This window comes from Bombus affinis, chromosome 1 (genome assembly GCF_024516045.1).
Source record: "Bombus affinis isolate iyBomAffi1 chromosome 1, iyBomAffi1.2, whole genome shotgun sequence".
Classification (NCBI taxonomy): Eukaryota; Metazoa; Arthropoda; class Insecta; order Hymenoptera; family Apidae; genus Bombus; species Bombus affinis.
This window is the reverse complement of record NC_066344.1, coordinates 12951211-12963546: the sequence shown is the minus strand read 5'-3', so window position 1 is coordinate 12963546 and position 12336 is coordinate 12951211. Positions and strand designations below refer to the sequence as shown.

At 30.6% G+C, this 12336-nt stretch overlaps 1 protein-coding gene across 3 annotated transcripts in view; it reads left to right on the top strand.

Moving 5' to 3' along the window:
- Positions 1 to 831: 831 nt before the first annotated feature.
- LOC126921661 (multiple C2 and transmembrane domain-containing protein) overlaps positions 832 to 12336 on the top strand; it is a 43035-nt gene continuing 31530 nt past the window's right edge. Inside the window, exon 1 of one of the 3 annotated variants that reach the window (XM_050733429.1) lies at positions 832 to 959. The gene's annotated coding sequence lies outside the window, so the exon portion shown is untranslated. Of the gene's footprint in view, positions 960 to 1838; positions 2023 to 12336 lie in introns of those variants that run through there. The other 2 variants (XM_050733420.1, XM_050733438.1) reach the window with 2 other exon arrangements.

The following is a 12336-nucleotide window of genomic DNA, read 5'->3' as shown; positions in this document are numbered from 1 at the left end:
GAAAAAGATGTTAAATTTTTTCAATCTCATTCTTTGTTGATGTACTTTTTTTAGAGATTAAAGAAATTGGAATATTAAAAAAGAACAGGAGTCGCGTGCAAACGTTGAACAGGTGTGGTACATTCTTCTAATTATCTTAATGTACCTTCCTTAATTAATAAAAGCTTGATGCGGAATTCAGTTTCGCATCACGCATTATAAGATTTTCATTACTGAAATAGAATCTGCTTCCTTCAGCAAAGTCGAGAGTTCTTCAACAATCTACCTCTTTCAAGTTCACCAAAGAATCATATGCACTTCATAAAAACGTATTTCGTTGGATTGAGGTACATCGATAAAGTGTCCTAAGTTTAATTATTTTGTGATCAATGTATTTAATTAACCTAATCCTTTTTTCAGTCATTACAAAATTCAGAAGTCTATAGAATATACAAAATTAGAATTAAGAGGTATTGCATATTTATAAAAATATTGACTACACTTCCTGCCATATGTTAATAAATTATATAGCACAAAAATATTATAAATTACATATGGTGGTAATTGTTGATGAACAATTTTTGAAAATTTCTACCAATTACATTTATTCAAAATGACTAAAAATAATTTAATAATCAATAAAGAACAAAATTCTATGTATCTATGAATTGCAGGTACTTAAATGGTTGATGAAAAACTGACTTAATATACGTATAAAGTGGACAACACTCGAATAGTCGTCGCATACACAATGCTTATCTACGATTGTTCGTTTCCCTGCCTATTCTTCAATTGTTCATTCCACGCGACCCCTCTCGGAAGCGTCAAAATTTCGAAAGACGTTATTGGCCTGGCAGAGACCACGTTGGCGCCGTTTTGTCGTACGTCACGTCGTCCACGGAAGCGTGCATGTGCATAGTGATGGCATTGATCCTCACCTCCGTACGGCGTCAACAGGCTACAAAAAAAGTGGTCATTTTGTGAGTATTTAACTACTTGCTGATGCATGATATGTATTTTTAAACGGTTTGGTCATATCCATCAATCTCTATTATAGAGATTACTTGTTATAAATTACATTTATAACATGAAAAGATATTTTTTATATTTATTATGGTAAAATAATGAATTATAATATTGCGATTTGATATTGTAAATGACGAATGGTTGAAGTGGAATGGTAAATTGTTCAATTTAAGTTTAGAGAAATATTTCTCAAGTTTAATAGGATGACAAAATGAATCACAATATTGTGTCTCGAAATTAAAAATGGGAAATGATAGGACTTTAATGTTACATTTGTTCCAATATTATATATAAATAACATAACTTTCTCTAATAAGTAGTTTTAATATATTATAAAACTAATGTTACACATGTTCCAGTATCATATACATATAACATAACTTTTCTAATAATAATAGCTTTAATACGTGATAAAATAAAGTAAAATATTCATTATTTCCATACTTCCGCATATCTTAAACTTATTTTCCGTAAGTCCTGAAAAAGAACATTTATAATGTTTAATAATAATACACAAATAAAAGTTGAACTCCTAAGAAAGTGAAAATAGAACCGATATCTGTATCATACCTACTCTAAGTAAATAACTACTTGAAAACTAAGTAGATAACTACTTGTACCATGCTACAGGACGATAAATATTTTCGTCAGACCCATCGCTACCAGTGTATCTCCATCTTTTGCACTGGTGGTTGTTCGGTTGGGTCGATAAAGCCTCTTTCCCTCTCTATTACTCCTACTACTTCTCCTTATCTGCTATCCTTATTACACCATTCTCCCTTCCAATGACACTGCAAAGAGAAGGGGTAGGAGTATTCGAGCAAAATGGGGAATCGCGAGTTTTGTCAGTGGCCTCTCGGACACGAAAGCGTCGGGTTTACGAAGGGTGGTATGTTTCTTGCGTCTTTTCGTCGGTTCAGTAAAATTTCACGCGGTCGTATAGTTCATTTTTCGTGTTGTATTATTCGATAAGTGCAACATCCATCGCATCGTGGTGCCCCTCAAGGCGATCATAAGGTAATGTGTTCAACATTTAAATTGTATGCTACGCCTACGCAACGATAGGTGGTGATGTTCTTGTGACAGAAATACACACACATACACATGCCTACATAGACAATAAGACACACCTGCATACGCGAAACGAAATAATTTTTCACTTTTAAAAATGCTCTGCTGGTTAGGTTTGATGAAAAAAGGTGAATGATGAGAAAGAGGTTAAGAAATGCGAAGTAAGATTAGAGACAAAGTGCAAGAGCATGTAGATGGATACAGGAAAAATATTCTTATCAAAACGGATTGATGGATATGATGACTGCGGATGTTTATGGAAATTTATGTTTTTATGAACACAACTGACAAAATGGGACTTCACCCTTTTAAGACGAATTTTTTTTTTAGCAATGAATCTGATAATGTATGAACTATAATGCACTTAAATTGAGACACATAAATAAAATGTAATCTTTTAAATGAGATATGAAGTTCCACCTATAATGGAATGCTAAAAAATTCAAATTTCCAGCAGTCGTTCTAAAGGTATCTTGGGACATAGTGTACCATTAGCCTCGAAAAGGTTAGTTAGGAAAAAAAATGGAACCTAAGTAAGAATTTCATTCTTCAAATATTACATTTTGTACGTTTTTAAATATTGTCTACATTTTGTATATGACTGTATATTTAAGTTTTCTATATGTGCATAAACATCTGCAGTGTAATAACGCCACACAAAGTAGAAAGTAAGAAAAAAAGTTGTAGAATCGCGATATCGAAAATTGGACGAAGACGTAACGAGATTTCGTGTGAATTTTAGCAGAAAAGTTTGACGATCGATCGGGAAATTCGAGGGGAAATTCGGTTAAGACTTAAGGTACCTAGTATTGTCCAGAGAATCTTATTGGTGCTGTGTTTATTTGACAAAACGAAGAACGGGATGTATCTTTATGGAAGCTAAGTCAATAAGGAAAAAGATTGCGGAACTGGATGCATTACGGAATATGTATAACCACGCGATAGGTAGCGTATTAAGAACCATGCAGCATAAGATTATTTAATCTGTGCAAGCAATTCATTCTTTGTCGCATTATTAGCAAATCATCGAGTTATGAACAAAGATTTCAGTTTTCCTTAATTCACTTCTCTTCTTCTATTTTGTTCTATATAACATCAAAAGAAAGTTCGAATCATTTATGTAATTTATAATTGAACAAATTTTATTGCATTGATTTTAATATCCAAACAAATATATTCATGAATTAAAAAAAAATTGTTAAATGTCGGAAGAGTAAATTTCTTTTGAAAATACATTTCTAATTTATTAGTTTGTTTCTTATTAGTTAATTATAGATACATGATGTAAATATTATTACAAGCTTTTTTACTTTTCAGAATGTCGAAAGTAAAATTTTTTGTTGAAAATAAATTTCTAATTTGTTCCTTATTAATTGGTTATAAATATATGGTAAAAAATGGTACCTTAATTTAGTCAATCGAAAACGTTGAGAAACTGCATCGAAATGTTTCTTCGAATCGACGAAACGTTTTCCTCTTTTAACCAATACAGTCTTCCGATGGTGGGAAGCGCTTTGATTAAAATTTTAATTTGCTCTCCTTAATAGATTCTGCAAAGCTCAGCAAGTTGAACAGACTGTCGAGAATATTAAAGCATAGCGTTGGAAAGATTCCGAAACATTGCGTCGGACAGGGAATTTAATACGATAAATGACGAGATAAGTTTGCCGCACGAAACTTCCAAATATCTTGTCTTTTTTTTTTTTTAAATCTAAAGAAACCACTGTCGCGCAAAGGAGTGCGAACTATGTTATCGCGTGTCTGATCCATTTGAAGCAACAAATAGAATTTTAAGTTTGGAAAGAACGTTGTGCGTGTCTTTGATACAAATGTGATCTGATATAAGTGGAGAAAAATGTTTGAATTCAATGTTGCATGACAAGATACTTCAAAATGATTTTTTTTTAAACAATATATTTGTTGAAAAATTTTAATATTCTACTATCTCTTATTACTTTAAAATTTTCGAATTTCGATTTTATGAAATTCATAGTAAAAAAATATCATCCTCTTACTGTTATTATTTCTATAATTGTTTATTCATTAACAATGAATTATTATTGAAGAATACATTTTTATTTGAATAAAGGTTGTCATAAAATTGGGATATTCTAAACCAAGCATCCAAAGTAGTAGATTATTAGTAGTTTTTTTTCTTATTCATATTCGATATATTATATATTTTTTTAGATTCTTTATAATATCTTATATATCTTTATTTCCGGTTGCCTTTCGGCTTTGCGGTGGCCTCCGGTTTATATTGAATAAAAATACACTGGATTCTCTATAATAAGTTTGCTACCAATAAATATTATGGGTCACAGATGATCCACGTGGAGCCCAACGTTTCAACATATTTCCTACTCCACGTGAGCCTAACTCGAAACCATTTTAACCCTACTAAACGATACAAAGGCACATACTTATTTATAAAACAAGTATATTCTGCTATAATGAATGAAGATCATTTTCTTTGTATTTTCTACATACTACACACATTAATGGCTGTCTTGATTCATTTACTGACAGAAGGAGCGGATAAGGTGTTGTTTGCGAGTAGCCTAATCCTGAGATAAGCATAAGCAACAATGCAGCATTCCTTCAAGCGACACGACCATATATCGATCTGCAGGTTTTAATATACTCGCTAGTATAAGGGGAACATTTTATATCCCTTCATAACCTACAATGTTCTGCAATGTACTTCTTTCTCAGTATTCTTTCTCCGTGTTCACTTCAGATTTCTGATCGTTTCTATATGAATTAATATACTAGAACTTTTAAATGGGGTTCTTAAATATATTTCTATAGGTAAATGTTTTATTTAGAAAAATTTTGTACCTGTATCAGAGTCCTTTTGCACAATAATTTATCAAGTAATAATATTAGTGAATCGGTAAGTTATTTATAGGTTATTGTAGCTTATGGACCTGTGTTTTATGAATTCACATTGTTACAATCTTGTAGTTTTGCAGTTTTACAAATTATAGGTTATAGATTATAAGTTCCTATTTTAGAATTTTGCAAGTTGCAAATTGTAGGTTATAGATTTCTATCTTGCAATTTTACAGTGATAAGTTTAAAATTTCACTAATTATGTTAGATATGTCAATTGTGCAAGTAAACTCATATATTAAAGTTAAAGCGAAAAGGTTAATAGTAATAATTGAGTCAGTCTGAAAAGTTTTGTTTCTTTGGCGTTATTTTAATTGAAAGCGATCAATTTCCGTTAAACTTAGTAGTTCGTAATTCAATAACCACGCGATTCATCTTATCTTTGCATCGCGTCAGTGCGGAAATTTTTCTCCAGAATATGTTGATTAAATTTCACCATCATCCTTGGATGTGGTGTTGCCGCGGCGTCGAATGATATTTTTGTCAACCGTGCATTTGCTGATGAATTTTGTTATGTTCTGATAATCACCGTTTTAGTCAACGCTCGATCAACCTTCCGGTTCTTTAGATTATTCCTTATACGTATAAACAGAAACGATACATTAATTTTGGATGAACGTCGATTTTATCTTGGAACTTTATATCGAAATTGTAGATTTAATAATTTCTGTTAAGATGTTGCGATGAAATAGTTTTACTCGTAAAAGCTAGATATTGTATTTTGTGAAATTAGTTCAATTAGAATCAAATTGCTTGGGGTAACAGAATTGCAATAAATTGAAAGGAAGGAGAATTAAAAAGTCCTGAATGGTTTAACAAAGTAATGGAAAATTCTTGGAAAACTGTTTAAAAGAAAATATTGAAAAGGATAAAAATTCATATATTATAAAGAGCATCGCCTTTAGGAATTAAAAATCACTTTACACAACAACAACAACATCAACAACAAAAGAGAAAAGTATGAAAATTAAAAAGCAATGATTAAAAATCTTAGTCACTGTTTCTTCTAAGAATAAAAATCAACCATGGGAGAATCAAGAAATCAAAAGCCACTTTTCACTGTATAGATCAGTATAAAATTTCGTCACAATAACGGACAAATCACGAAAAAGGAAGAAAACGAAAATAAAGAAGAAAATCTGGAAGAATCGGTTAGTTGATTATTTGCAGAAAAGATTTCCGTAAAGGCTTTAACAATCGCTAATAGAGTTAATTGAAGTACATATCCTTTAGCCGTTCTCAGGCTGGCAACGTAGAAAAATTAACCGAGTTGAAAATGAATTCGAGTAGATCGTCGATGACGAGCATTTTATAAGCGTCTGACCCGAGCCTCCCAGTTATTTACCAAGTGGTATTTGTACTTACATATTTCTTTGCGCTGTTTCGTGAAATTCTGCAACGTCGTCCTCTTCCATCTCGACAGAACACAGGATCACGGTCGTTCAAGTGGCCCCTTTTACTTCCTCAAAGTCGATCAGACGTTGCAATTAATTAAACCGTCGTTTTCTGCTCTCTGAGCAATATCTTTGTACGTTGGAAGTATTTGCGCTGGGAAAAATCAATTGTGTACCAGGTCATGCAGTTTGAAGGGATTATTTTGTTAAGGAAGCATGATGTTCTTGGTTGGTCGTTTATCTTACTTATGTGACGAGAAACTGTGACAAGGAAGATTCTTTGATCATTTTGTTGCATGCTCTGGATGTTTCTTGAATAGTTTAGGTTAGAGGGTATTTACCAAGTGAAAGTGAGGTTATATGCAAAAGAATGTCATCTACGTTACGTATTCGAAAAATGTTAGGTTTATTCAGAATCGGTGGCGAAGTAGTCAATTTTCTTTGTTAGTATTACAATAGTCCTTTAAAGCCAAATTTAAATTTTATATTCAGATTAAAGTATAAAATCAAATATTAAATTCAAATACAAATTCGGATTTAACGACTCTAATTCAACTAATTCAAATTTAAACACTCAAATATTAATTCAAATTAAAAAATTCCAATTTAAGCATTGAAATTTTAAATATCAATAGAAATTCATAAATTCAGATAAAAATTCAAATGTAGGGATTCAAATTCGAAATTGAATGATCAGGTACCTCCAAATTCAATTTTAATATTCATCATTTGATTCTATCTTTTTCATAGATATTCAATCAGGTGAGGATTCCAAAATAAATGAAGCACAGCAGTATCAGTATCAATAGTGACACATCAGTTATGATTCGAAGGCCATTTAAAGCGCCCTCCCACAAAGTCTTTAATTGATCAAAAGGAAGTCAACTAAAACGACTTCTATTAACTTGGTGATCCAATTAAAAGTAATAGTAAATAAAGGACAAACGCAAACGTGCATTCAGGAATTCAAGCGAGACTGGCACATATGTACGTTCTCAGATTTCCGTAGCGCCGCGTAGCCGTTATTTGTTTATCAGTTCGTATTTCCTCGGCAACTTCCGTTTTCCTTCGTACTCTACGCTGAAATCTAGAATTTATTTCACAGTTTCTGCAATTCAACCATTCTCGTTTACGTATAAAGTTTATAGCGTTTTGAAGTTTATTATCGCTCTGGTGAAGATAAAGTCACGGACTTGTTAACTGAATTTATTAATTTCTTATGAAAATCGTTTGTATTCATCGCAGTATATTTTATAAAACTTTTTACGATTTTTTTTTGTTATATAGTATATGAATACTTTTCTTGGATATTGAAATATTTTTTTTATTTGTATTTCTTTATTTGTTTTTTCGAAGAGTATCTTTGCCACACAAAAATGGGAAATTGGAATAATTATTTTTTGAAAAAGGAACTTTATTATCCAAGATATGAAAAGGAATAATTACTTTTATTATGAAATTTTTTGAGAAGATACTTTGCTATTCTAAATTTAGAATTTGAAACGGTTATTGTTGTTAAGAAAAATTGTTCGTTACAAATTTTGAAAATTATAAAATCATAGTATAAGATTATAATGTACAAGTAAAGCTGTGCTTTTAACAGCTATCATAATTTTTTTATTACCTTATTCTATTCTATTGCATACTTTATTCTTCTCTCTCCAAATTTCTCTACGAATATTTTTGTTCTGTTTAACTTGGCGAGTGGAATGGCGATCCAACGTGTTTATCTTCCACTTATAGCACAAGCTTTTATCAAGCGAATTTGAGAAATCTCATCGTGATTCATACGCAAAATCTTGATGTCCCATTTGGTCATACATACTTTTTCAAAAATCCCCTGTAAATTGTTTTCTTAAAATAATAATAAATATCCTCGTACAATGCTTATTTAACCCTTGATTAACATAAGAATGTTCTGAGATAATCTTTTTAAACGTCAATTTCCTATACCTTAAAAGAAATGTATTAATTGCTATTATTTTATACATAAAAAATCTAATATACCAGAAATAACAAAATGAAAATTATTTTATTAGGAAGTTTGTTTTCTATACTTTAAATTCATATATATACAAATATTTCATAACTATTACTAAATTATTTACAAAAATAATGCTAAAACGAAATCATATTATTTGTATGCTATTTGTAGTACGAGCGTAATCACGCGTACTTATTTTTACCACTTTCTTTTTGTTCCATGTATTTGTAACGCACGAGAGGAGAATTTAAATGTGAATATGTGTATCGTCCATTTATAGCACGAAATAATTACTGTATATAATTTGTTGTGGTTATCAAGCTTTTTCTTCTCTATTATAGGTACTATTATTAGAGGTACTTATTCTTAACAGTTCTGTCTTCAATATAATAGTCACCCTGTCAAACTATTATTCGTCATTAAAAGTTAATAACCTTGAACCTAAAAGTCCTTATAACCTTATTCCCGAAATGCTTTAAAATGCTTTGAAATATTTAAAATGTTCGAAGCATTGAGAAGTATCACTTTAGGATTTCATTTGAACATAACCTTATTAATAAATGGACTGTTAAGGTTAATCGTAATCATAAATTATCATACATGTTATGAATAACAATTATTTATATTATATATAAATATAGTATATAGTATATTCTAGATTCTGAATTGAAGATCATTATAGTATTTATGGAATTAATTCAAGTCTGCCTACGACTTAATATTATGGAATTTTTTCGTTTCAACTTCTCCCACGTAGGAAACGTGCTACCAATAGTTATGTCTATCACAATTTACAAAGATGGTACTGGTGTTTTTATTTGTGGTGTGAGTATGATGTTTAACTGTACTATAAGTAATCACTGACTATGTAATATAAAAGGTCTCACCAATAAACGTGTTAAACTTAACCTATTTTTTTGCTAGTACATATAGGGTTTCACAGACACTCGTGGACAATGTTCAAGAGAAACACTTAAATAATGAGTAAACTAGAATATTAGCACTAGTGTTATCTCAGAGGCAAAATATTGTACATTTAGCCTCGGTAATAATCCAAAGTTAAACAAAAAGAGATTTATTCTTATTATATTTTTTGATATTATCGAACAATTCAGTGCTAAGGGGATAAAGAGATTTCACTTACAAATTCATATAATATAATTCAGTATAATATGATGTTTATTAGTTTGTCAGAAAATCGTTGGAAGTTCGAGTCTTAAGGGCGGAAGTAATTTGCGCAATATTCACGCGATCGTGAATCATTCTGGACAGCTTCTGTTTCCTGTGGAGCTGGCCATCGGCACGTAAATTAAACAGAAATTTATGGATATTTAATCGGTGCAAAAATTGCAAGAAGTGTTTTGTGTGCAACAGCGACTATGTTTGCCATAGATGTGTTGTATATTTTCTTTTTTTTCTTTAATGAATAATAAAATAAATCTCGTGTTACACAGGGGTATTTGCATTGTACGGAATATTTAAATTTTATTGTAAAAATAAATCTGTGTTAAAATTTGAAACATTTATAAAAATGTAAAATCATACTGTTTGAATTTTTATACGAAAAGTACTTTGAATTAAAATTGTAGAGAATATAATTTTTTACAGAGGGATTAACTTTGAGGAAAATTTATTTTGTAAAATTTGTAACAGAACAAAATAGGTGTGACTTTTTGAACAAACAATTCAACAGTGGAATATTTGGGATTTTTAAATTATTTGGTTTTTAGAATTTAACGAAAAGAACGATTTATTGGTTTAACTTATTGTTTTATTTTGGCAGGTAATTACAAAGTGCATAATGGTACATTCGTGGTACATGTTATTCAATAATGTAGGATACTATTAGGCCGTAACGCTATCACAGTCCATATATTAGCATTACAAGCGAGATTGTCAACACACGTCGCATTACTATATCTTCCCCAGTTCTTACCCTGTACATAGTACACGTACAATCAAAGGCAGGCCTACCTGTACATGTTATCATTTTCTCCTTTTACTATGCTCACGTCAATTATGGAACTTTACTATCTCTCTACCATCCATTGTAAAATGGCAAATACTAAGAATGTTATGGGTTATTCCTATTTCTAAGGAAGCTATATGTATACGTTAGTTATTTCTATTTTTAAGAAAATATATTAATTCTATATATATTCTATATAGTATAGTAGCATATTAATAATTATATATATATATGTTAGTTATTTTTATTTCTACAAAAAATAAATATATTTAATTCTCACATTACCTTACAAAGTGTCAAACTTCACCAGTGTATTTTTCTAAGCACAGATTACTATAGCTTATCGACCGTTACTTTGATAAAATCTAACTGGTTCTTTGATTGAGAATAATCACCATGACCACCTGAAATTGTTTCTTCTGAAATTATTATCATTTATCAACTCTCGCAAAGCCATTTATCAAAGCAATATTTATATAAGTACATCTATATATTATCTATAAACTATTGCACGAAAGTTTTGGGTACGTGTTCTGGTTGAAAGGTATATTAATCTTACACCATTGTTATCTTATCCTGCGTACACATCTATAAAATAGACCTTAAAGTATAATGATTTAATATATTAAGATGTACTGTAAAAAATATTATGTAGTTTCAATCATTTTATTTTTCACTATTTTTAAACAATTTTTAAACAATATGAAAATATATCAATATACCATTATTTAACATTTATTATCAGACTGCGGATATTTGTGAGAATGAAAATAATCGATAACTTTATTAATTTTACTAATACATAATTATTTTGTTATACGAATATAAATAATTGAAAGACTAAAACCTATTTGCAAAGTTTTACTATACCTACTACATAGTATAACAAGTATTCTACTTTAAGTATATTATATATTTTTTTATTATTAAGTACTTTGCGTGCATTTTTGCAATTTTTCATAAATGCATAAAAATCCGCATTCTCTTTACTACGATATTTCCAATTAATAGTCTTTGACTGTTTAAGTCTCCATTCTTTGTTTTTAACTAATAAACTAATAGATTATAATTCTAAAATGTATGATATTTTTAGAGTATCCTGATAAGAATTACATAAGTCAGATTCACAAATGCGCTGCACAACGCCGCGTCACATAAGAGCGCGCAACAAATAACACGTTATTATATAGTATCCGATGCGCGTAAATGTACAGTCCTCTATGATGTACATATCAACATTCGTTGAATTTTATCACGGTGCAACATTATGAAGTAAGATTGAATGTACTGATTGATCAAGATTATTTCTTGTCCAGCGTCATTGCACTCTTGCCGTAGGAGGAAGAACGGATTTATTTTTGTATGAAGAAAGAAAATATACTAGAGGATATAGATGAAAGAGGGTTTATATCATAAAGTTATTGCCATAGCAGAAATTACATTCGGTAAAACTGTAGAAGGACTGAGTAGACTTTGATTTATATGATTTTTGGATATATTGTAAAATCTCACATTTGGAACAACTTTTTCCTATGCATACAAGGGCAGAACTCGCTTAGCTTCCGAAATATTTGCGAAGAACTGTCGCTACCACACCGTGAATTCTGCATACAGTTGTGCGTCTGTGGTAGTCTATGAGTCAGTATTGTTTGCCCATCACCAGCCGCTTATCCTCTGTTTATAAACGAGGATAACAGACATTTTTTGCAGACTTGCATATGCACGGTATCTTTAAGCTCGTTCGATCCCTTGTTTATAAACAGAAGACAATCAGCTGAACCGACAACCAATTCTGACACATACGCTGCCACAGGCGCACGATTATAGGCTGTATTCACTGTAGTGGTACGTTCTCGTACATAGCGGCGTCAATTAATACATCGAGATCACTTTCTATATATTTTTAACGTTTATCTATTTAACCAAATACATATTATATATAACATTTACATTACATTACATAATATTCATCAGTGCGGTAAAGTAACGGAGGAGCAATGCCCTTAACCAGTCAATAC